General features: G+C 44.8%; 1 long non-coding RNA gene across 1 annotated transcript; it reads right to left on the bottom strand.

The window, feature by feature from the left end:
• Positions 1–4,046: 4,046 nt before the first annotated feature.
• LOC133544290 (uncharacterized) lies at positions 4,047–7,790 on the bottom strand. Its single transcript, XR_009804620.1, has 3 exons — positions 7,635–7,790; positions 7,412–7,566; positions 4,047–5,100 (listed from the first exon to the last, which is right to left on the bottom strand). It is a non-coding gene; the product is annotated as an uncharacterized LOC133544290 (long non-coding RNA).
• Between the last annotated feature and the right edge of the window lie 330 nt (positions 7,791–8,120).

Here is an 8,120-nt window from a genome sequence, read left to right as displayed (position 1 = left end):
GTGTGTGAATGTGTGTGTGAATGTGGAAGTAGTGTCAAAGCGCTTTGAGTACCTTGAAGGTAGAAAAGCGCGATACAAGTATAACCCATTTATCATACATAACACAAACTTTACGCACTTGGTCTGCCAGAGAATAAGAAGACATAGCAGTATTGCCAATTGATGTCTGTGTTGCTCCGGATATTTTTTCAAAAAAGTAACAACAATTCAGAAGAAAGTACAATTGTACTTTTAATGATATTCACACAACATTTAGTGTTGCCAATCATGTCTTTGGAGGTGGGAGGGGCCTATCCCCAGGTGCATGTCTTTGGAGGTGGGAGGGGCCTATCCCCAGGTGCATGTCTTTGGAGGTGGGAGGGGCCTATCCCCAGGTGCATGTCTTTAGAGGTGGGAGGAAGCCGGAGTAGAACCCACGCAGTCACGGGGAGAACATGCAAACTCCACACAGAAAGATCTTGAGCCCGGGATTGATCTCAGGACCTTCACATTGTGAGGCAGACACACTAACCCCTCTCCACCGTGCTGCCCAGAATATGGACACACCGTCTGTATATTTTTGGGTTGTTTTTTTTCTGTTTATACCTAAAAAAAAAAACAAGTATCTGACCCAAAAGCTTCTTGAGCATAATGTGGACGACTGATACAAAAATAAGGCCTTTAGCACACTTCCACTCACCTCTGGTTGACAGCACCTCATACACTATATTAGCAAAAGTATTTGGCCACCCATCTAAATGATGAGAATCAGGTGTCCTAATCACTTGGCCCAGTGTATCAAATCAAGCACTTAGGCATGGAGACTGTTTCTACAAACATTTGTGAAAGAATGGGCCACTCTCAGTGATTTCCAGCGTGGAACTGTCATAAGATGACACCTGTGCAACAAATCCAGTCCTGAAATTTCCTGGCTCCTAAATATTCCAAAGTCAACTTTATTGTAAGAAAAGTGAAGAGTTTGGGAACAACAGCAACTCAGCCACCAAGTGGTAGGCCAGGTAAACTGACAGAGAGTTCAGCATAGTGCAAAGTCTTTCTGCACAGTCACTTGCTACACAGCTCCAGACTTCATGTCACCTTCCAATTAGCCCACGTACAGTACGCAGAGAGCTTCATGGAATGGCTTTCCATGGCCGAGCAGCCGTATCTAAGCCATACATCAGCAAGTCCAATGCAAAGCGTGGAATGCAGTGGTGTAAAGGACATCACCACTGGACTCTAGAGCAGGGGAGACACCTTCTCTGGACCGATGATTCACACTTTTCCATCTGGCAACCTGATGGACCAGTCTGGGTTTGGAGGTTGCCAGGAGAACGCTACATTTCAGACTGCATTGTGCTGACTGTGACATTTGGATGGAGGAGGAATTATGGTGTGGGGTTGTTTTTCTGAATTAGTTCCAGTGAAAGGAACTTTAAATGCTCCAGGATACCAAAACATTTTGGACAATTCCCTGGGATGACATCTTCAATTTCATATGTGAGTAAAGGCAAGTGGCCAAATACTTTTGGAAATATTGTGTATGTTTGTGTAATGAGATGTGTGGGGCGGCATGGCATAGTGGGTAGAGCGGCCGGGCCAGAAACCTTAAAGTGGCAGGTTCGCTCCCTGCCTATTGACATCCAAATGGCTGCCGTTGTGTCCTTGGGCAGGACACTTCACCCTTTCCCCCGGTGCTATTCAGTCTGTTGAATGAATGATAGGTGGTGGTCGGAGGGGAGGGGCTGTAGATGCAAACTGGCAGCCTCGCTTCAGTCAGTGTACCCCAGGGCAGCTGTGGCCACAGATGTAGCTTACCACCACCACCAGGTGTGAATGAATGATGGCTTCCCACTTCTCCGTGAGCGCTTTCAGTATCTAATAATAGAAAACTGGATATAAATCTAATCCATTATTATTATTATTCTTCACCTGGATCAGGTCGTCTGGTCGGCCGGCAGGAAAAAAGGCATTCCAAGGTCCAGATGTGAGCCCGCTTCATAATTCAAAGCAGGCCCCCCCCTGCCACCCCCGATTTCTTTCATGCAACCGCGACACAGCCGACTTTTTGTCTTGATGCTGGCCACTTTCATCATGACGTGTGCGTCTGTGGCTGCAGGACAAGTTGAGTGGTCCACCATCTGGGCTGGAGGAAATGAAGCAGAACCCAAACGCCACGAGACATTCCCGACATTTACAATAAGTGTCGGTGTTTGCGGTATGTACTTTCTTTATTCATGAGTGTGTGTGTGTGTGTGTGTGTGTGGAGGAAAAGGTCAGCAGGTTTCCCCTCGTGCGTCCTGCTCTATCCTCCACTTCCTGTGTTCCCACAAGGCTGTGGTGATAAATTGATCAGACTGGGTCACTTTGAACCCGATGACGTGGATCACACACCTCTCCTCCGCGTCACACACCTCCGGCCGGCTGCCTGCGGCTCGGTTGAAGGCCAGCAAGCTTCCCAATCGGCCGTAAAGGTCACGGCAAGGCGGAGATAAGAGATGCCTTTGACCTTTTGAGTCCTGCGGGACATTAAGGCTGCTCCATGGTCCATCAGAAACTGACCCCATTACCAAATCTCCCTCCTTCAGCGGTTCACTTCTCAAGTCCATGTCCAAGGTTGGGGGGTTATTGGAGGCTGTAAAACCCCGGGTAACCTGAGAGTGCTGACCCAGGGTGCGGCTGGTGTGGGTCCAAGTTATCGTTCCTAATCTTATGACCTTTCGCAGCCCACTTCACCTCAGCTTGACCTCAAGACCTTTTTAATTCTCTGCAGCGCTTCATGTGCCGCCGCTCTTTGTGAGCATCAGATAATGCGTGCGTGTGTGTGTGTGTGTGTGTGTGTGTGTGTGTGTGTGTGTGTGTGAAAGAGAGACTATGGGCCCGGTTTACTAAGCTCTAAATACCTTACGTTAAACAGCACGTGCAATCTGTAAAATAGCATGTATGGCATTGTTCTACCTACAATGTGTTCAGTTGAAAAAGGGTGCAGACCACCTTATCTAAATGTGAACCACAAACCCCAAAAGCAGTGAAGTTGTCACCTTGTGTGAATGCTAAATAAAAAGAGAATACAAAAAATCTTCTTCAACTTATATTCAATTGAATAGACTCCAAGGACAAGATATTTTAACGTTTAAACTGGAAAACTTTTGTTATTTTTGGCAAATATTAGCTCGTTTGGAATTTAATTCCTGCAATATGTTTTAAAAAAGCTGGTACAAGTGGCAAAAAAGAGTGAGAAAGTTGAGGAATGCTCATCAAAGACTTATTTGGAACATCCCACAGGTGAACAGGCTAATTGGGAACAGGTGGGTGCCATGATTGGCTATAAAAGTAGCTTCCATGAAATGCTCACTCATTCGCAAACAAGGACGGGGCGAGGGTCACCACTTTGTCAACAAATGCCTGAGCAAATTGTGTAAGAACAACATTTCTCAACCAGCGACTGCAAGGAATTTTGGGATTTCACCATCTACGCTCCGTAATATCATCAAAAGGTTCAGAGAATCCGGAGAAATCACTGCAGGTAAGCCATGATATTACACACCTTGGATTCCTCAGGCGGTACTGCATCACAAAAAGTGACATCCGTGTGTAAAGGATCTCACCACATGGGCTCAGGAACACTTCATAAAACCACTGTCAGTAACTAGAGTTGGTCGCTACATCTGTAAGTGCAAGTTAAAACTCTACTATGCAAAGCCACAGTCTTCTAGGGTGTATTTTCCCCCAAAAATGATAGTTAGTCAATATAATGTATTTAGCCTTCACAGTTTAAACCAGACCTGGGCAAATGAAGGCCCGGGGACACATGTGTCCCGTTAAGCTTTTCAATCTGGCCCGCCAGACATTCCCAAATATTTAGTTTTAGGTGTTTAAGATGTAAAGTGTAGCTGCCTTTATGATGTGAACTCATCTTTTATAATCACAATGCCTGGAACCTGCATCATATACTAGTTACTATGTCATCTAATTACTTACTATGTCATCTAATTAGTATGGTCATCTAATTAGTTATTATGGTCATCTAATTAGTTACTGTGGTAATGCAATTAGTTACTATGGTCATCTAATTATCTGCTAAGGTCGTCTAATCAGTTACTATAGTAATGTAATTATTTACTCCGGTCATCTAATTAGTTACTATGGTAATGCAATTAGTTACTATGGTCATGTATTTAGTTACAATGGTAATCTAATGAGTTACTATAGTCATGTAATGAGTTACTATGCTCATGTAACGAGTTACTATGGTCATGTATTTAGTTACAATGGTAATGTAATGAGTTACTATGGTAATGTAATGAGTTACTATGGTCGTGTAGGATCAGAAATACTTGATTAATCCCAGAGGGGAAATTAGGATATGTAGTCAATATTCAGTGTTTTATTGTTTATAGTCGATCATGTAAATCCCACATGCTTTATATTCATGTACATTCTGGCTTTCTCGTTCAGTAAAAATGTGGTCTGTCATAAAGTTGATTATTAAGAGGTTTTGTATTAGTGTTCCTAAAAATAAATACAACATCCCCCAGACCCATGTTTTTCTTTAAATTTGGCTTCTGGAGTCAAGTGAGTCACACAGGCCAGGTTGAGACCGGCGGACATGTTGACATTGTGCTGCTTGGACATCTGATCAATCACCAAGATATCCAGATGCATGCTGGGAAAGTCCCAAGAACCCTGATATTTCAACAAGCAACTTTGAAGATTTTGTATCCCAAGGAAGAAAGGGACGAATGTGGGAAGAGCCTGAAAGCTGCCAGAGTTGTGTGTCGAGGTGAAGTTTATGGGTCTTTTCAGGAAACCCCCGTCCTGACCCGGCTTGATAGAACTTGACTGCGCCAGCCTGGAAGCTGATTGACGGCGTGCTCTGTCAAAATGTTGATGCAAGGCGTACAAATGTTCTAGAAGCAAGTGCCTGTGAGAGGCAAACATGCGAGTACTGATGAGGTGGCGTGGACAGGACCGGCTCTCAGCTCACCTCAGACCAGAGTCTTCCATGCAGGAGGCCGCCCTGCAGACTGGGACTGGGAGCCAGTCCAGCATTTGTCTTTTAGGGGTGCTGGCCACTTGGGTCACGTGTGTCCACTCAGTCAGAGCCAGTGATTGTTTGGCCTGAAAGAGAGATTAATTGAAGAGTTAGAGCTGGTCCTGGTCTGATGTCCATCTTGAGTGGAGGCAGCTGCTGCTGGCATTCCTCCTGGTGCAGGACTTGGACTATTATCCCTTGGAATAGGATTCTCTTTATTAGTTTGCTTTAGCTTTCTGAGGACAACTTGACAGGAAGTGGCGTCGGTGGCTCTTGTGGTAGTGCAGCTGTGCCAGATAGCACACGTCTTAGATGTTCCCACATGGGCCAGAACTACATCCTAGCTGCACAGCGGAAAGATTTATGACGTGTCTCAGCAAAGTGAGGGGGATTATGGCTGCTAATCAGTTGGTGCAGGCCAGGGAGGGACATGTTCCAGCTCCATAAAACAGCAGAGTTTTACACTCAGAGTCCAGACTCCAGACTAATGGAATTCCTTCAAATTTTCTTCTCTGGGCCTGTGAGACAACATTCAGGGAGCCGTGGCATCTAGACGATACATAGCAGGTACCCGTGGTTCCTAACCTGTGCCTTGGCACAAACAGTAGGTGCACCGTGAGGGACCGCCAGTGTCATCATCAATTACCCAACTTGACTCAACTGGTCAGAAAATGATTACCATATTTGGGGGGGGGGGGCACAGTTTGGGTGGTCATGGATGGAGTGCTGGCTGTCCACCGGTTGGGGACATCTCTGGGCTGCGGACCTGTCTCCTCTCATGATGGTCTCCTGCTGGCCCTACTATGGACTGGACTCTCACTATTATGTTAGATCCACTATGGACTGGACTCTCACACTATTATGTTAGATCCACTATGGACTGGACTCTCACTATTATGTTAGATCCACTATGGACTGGACTCTCACACTATTATGTTAGATCCACTATGGACTGGACTCTCACACTATTATGTTAGATCCACTATGGACTGGACTCTCACTATTATGTTAGATCCACTATGGACTGGACTCTCACACTATTATGTTAGATCCACTATGGACTGGACTCTCACACTATTATGTTAGATCCACTATGGACTGGACTCTCACACTATTATGTTAGATCCACTATGGACTGGACTCTCACTATTATGTTAGATCCACTATGGACTGGACTCTCACACTATTATGTTAGATCCACTATGGACTGGACTCTCACTATTATGTTAGATCCACTATGGACTGGACTCTCACACTATTATGTTAGATCCACTATGGACTGGACTCTCTCACTATTATGTTAGATCCACTATGGACTGGACTCTCACACTATTATGTTAGATCCACTATGGACTGGACTCTCACTATTATGTTAGATCCACTATGGACTGGACTCTCACACTATTATGTTAGATCCACTATGGACTGGACTCTCACACTATTATGTTAGATCCACTATGGACTGGACTCTCACTACTATGTTAGATCCACTATGGACTGGACTCTCACTATTATGTTAGATCCACTATGGACTGGACTCTCACTATTATGTTAGATCCACTATGGACTGGACTCTCACACTATTATGTTAGATCCACTATGGACTGGACTCTCACTACTATGTTAGATCCACTATGGACTGGACTCTCACTATTATGTTAGATCCACTATGGACTGGACTCTCACTATTATGTTGGATCCACTATGGACTGGACTCTCACTATTATGTTTGATCCACTATGGACTGGACTCTCACTATTATGTTGGATCCACTATGGACTGGACTCTCACTATTATGTTAGATCCACTATGGACTGGACTCTCACTACTATGTTAGATCCACTATGGACTGGACTCTCACTATTATGTTAGATCCACTATGGACTGGACTCTCACTATTATGTTAGATCCACTATGGACTGGACTCTCACTATTATGTTAGATCCACTATGGACTGGACTCTCACTATTATGTTAGATCCACTATGGACTGGACTCTCACACTATTATATTAGATCCATTCAACGTCCATTGCACCGGTCTCTCTAGGAGGGTTGGGGGTTTCTCAACCACATCTACAGTCCTCTCCAAGGTTTTTCATTGTCATCCCACTGAGTTGAGTTTTTCCTTGCCCTGATGTGGGATCTGAATCGAGGATGTCGCTGTGGTTTGTGCAGCCCTTTGAGACACTGGTGATGTGGGGCTATATAAATAAACATTGATTGATGGTCCACTTTTTGTCTGGTCCATAAAAGTCAAAGAGCATCGAAGTGTAAGTTCTTGACAGTGCAGCCTAGAAAAGATGCCATCAGTGGCTTCTAAACACATGAAGTTGCAGCTAGCGCCTTCAAATGAGTTGTTGACCATTGACGGAAGAACAACAATAAAGAAAAGTTACCTTCCACTCAGCTGGCGTCCACCTTCTGCTGGGAGAAGAATCAGTGGTGACGGACAGCAAGAAGTAGCCAGGAGGGATTTTAATGTTCAAGACCAGCTTGAAGTTGGAGTCTTCCCAGCTGTGGTCATGACATCACCTTGTCTATGCCCTTTGACCTTTCCATTGGCATGCAATACAGATAAGTCATCTAATCCTCTCACAGTATTACCTTCCAGATGCTTACCATGTGACGTGTGGGGTTTGTTGTTTTAAATATTTTCCAGCACTTGGGTTGCCTGTGAGAGAAGAATGTGTTGGGACAAAAGAGGAGGTGCTAAGCAGCTTCTTCTGACTTGTGTTGTTTGTGTGCTGTCCAAGTTCCTGGAATTTGTAGTTTCCCCTCCCCTGTCTGGCTGCCACACCTGTCCTTGATTGGCAGCCGAGACACACCTGCTTCTGATTGCCAATCAGGCTCTGTTTGCCACCTGCAAGTCTGTCAGGAAGTGATCATCGTCCTTTATGTACGTGTAACCTTTGCTGCTTATTTTTATACTAGTTTTGCTCAGAAACCAGCATTTTCATTTATTTTAGTATGTGCTTTTGTCATTGTTTTGAAGGAATAGAACGTTTTGAATATAGTTGTACCTACTCAGTGGTCTAGTGGTCAGAGTGTCTGCCCTGAGACGGGTAGGTTGGGAGTTCAAACCCCAGCCGAGTCATACCACAGACT

The sequence above is a fragment of the Nerophis ophidion genome, linkage group LG27 (assembly GCF_033978795.1).
Source record: "Nerophis ophidion isolate RoL-2023_Sa linkage group LG27, RoL_Noph_v1.0, whole genome shotgun sequence".
Taxonomy (NCBI): domain Eukaryota; kingdom Metazoa; phylum Chordata; class Actinopteri; order Syngnathiformes; family Syngnathidae; genus Nerophis; species Nerophis ophidion.
This window is presented reverse-complemented; position numbering and strand designations above follow the sequence as displayed.